Source organism: Kryptolebias marmoratus, linkage group LG20 (genome assembly GCF_001649575.2).
Source record: "Kryptolebias marmoratus isolate JLee-2015 linkage group LG20, ASM164957v2, whole genome shotgun sequence".
Taxonomy (NCBI): Eukaryota; Metazoa; Chordata; class Actinopteri; order Cyprinodontiformes; family Rivulidae; genus Kryptolebias; species Kryptolebias marmoratus.
This window is the reverse complement of record NC_051449.1, coordinates 5796919-5798755: the sequence shown is the minus strand read 5'-3', so window position 1 is coordinate 5798755 and position 1837 is coordinate 5796919. Positions and strand designations below refer to the sequence as shown.

Genomic DNA, 1837 nt, shown 5'->3' with positions numbered 1-1837 from the left:
GAGTGGTGGATGCTGTGGCAGATGAGAGGAAGACGAAGGAACCCACTGAGAGGTCAATAGTTTCGCACTGACCTGTGAAGAACTCCATTATACCTCGATTACATCTCTGACTTTCTCCCTTTTTTCCAACCGATGCAGCCAGCCAGTACAGAACTGTGACAATATCATTGTTGCCAACTGGACTACGGTTGTGATTCAATCACAGCTCTGTACAGAAATACATTACATTCTCTTCTCTTGTTTTTAGCAGAGACTTTGGATTTAATATCAAATTGCAGTGTAATGACCTTTCAGTCAGTAATTCACCTTTTTTTTTAACCTGAAGCTTGTAATCAAATCAAAACCATGCTTGGAAGATCTTTTAAAAATCACCTTTTACACTTTTGCAAAGGATGGTTTATATGATCTGTGTGGTGTTTGGTGTTTTGGTGTGTGTTTGTGTGATTGCTTCCTGGTGGGCGTCTCCTGAGCAGGTGTACGGACTTCTCATCACCACTCCTCCCACACCTGGGACTGATCTAGCTGATTAGAAGGGGAGGAGTATTTAAGGCTGCAGTGAAGACCAGACCAGCGCTGGAGCATTATTTACCATGTGGTAAAGTGCAGAGCCTGAAGGAAACTTACCTGTGTTCTTCGTGAATTCCTTGTTGTAATTCTAGTCTGTTTTTTTGTGTCTTCAAACCTGTGTTCAGGACTTCCTGCTCATCTGGAACCAGTCTGGTCTGCCTTCAACTGCCAGCTGCTAAATTAAGTACTCACCTGCTCACCTGAACCTGACTGTTCCTGCAACTACTGCCTCGTGGATTCTAAGACTGGTCAGTCGCTTTCTGAATCATCACCTTACCTGCACCTGGGAAATACTCACCTCATCTGGACCCCGCTCTCTGGGACCTACACCAGACTACCGCTGGACAAGGATTGATCTCGTCATCCCCTCTGTGTTCTGGACGTGGACCTGTTCAGTAAGAACAATCCCCAAGAACATTATCTGTGCCATACCTGCTGTTCCTCTCCTCACTGGTCCCATACTCACCTTCATTCTCTGCTCCTCAGGTCCTGGTTCCGGTTTCCTCCTGTAAATACTCGTTACACTGTAAATAAATTTACTTACCGTTACCCGCTGGTTACTGCGTCTGTCTGTGGCCGAACTGCTCACTTGGGTACTGTTCAGATCCTGACAATCTGCTGTCAACAGCCAAATAACCTTACCCTAATTTCATGAAACAAATAAAGAGAACATCATGGACTGAATTTCATTACATAACACCTTCGGTTGTTCTTGAGAGGAGCAATCTGTCATTACTGAAGCTACGCTTTGTCACTGCCATTAGGGCGAAGAATTACATGCCTGATTGTATTCACTTTGCCCTTACACACTCTTGATGCAATTCTTTATGCTCTTACAAGGAAGTGAAATGCCTTCCCTGGCAACATGTGTGCAATATTTCGTTTAGATGCAGATGTACTGAGAATTCTGAAAAAATAAAAAATTGGGATTTGAGTCAAAATGATGTCTTTGATTTTTTTTGGGCGGATGAAAGGTAGGGGTTAAATAATACTGATTGGCATGGAGGCAAACTAGTTAGAATACACTCATGAATACTCTTTTAATTGTCTCTGATGAGTTACTAGACATAGTAACTCATCATGGTGCAGAGCTCTGCAATGGATTTTCACACCGCATAACTTTTACAGCACACAGTTTCACAGACGGCTTACGTTTAACACGTTTGGTTTTGCAACATGTGTTACACATAAAGCATATGAACATGTTCTAACACAGCTGGTCTTGAGAGTATATCTAATGCAAAGTGAAGTGGTGTGGAAGTTTAAGAGC

At 42.8% G+C, this 1837-nt stretch overlaps 1 long non-coding RNA gene across 1 annotated transcript; it reads left to right on the top strand.

Annotated features, from left to right (window-relative positions):
• The first annotated feature begins 429 nt into the window (after positions 1-429).
• Positions 430-1116, top strand: LOC112450353. The gene is made up of 2 exons (XR_003038928.2): positions 430-962; positions 1054-1116. It is a non-coding gene; the product is annotated as an uncharacterized LOC112450353 (long non-coding RNA).
• The last annotated feature ends 721 nt before the right edge of the window (positions 1117-1837 follow it).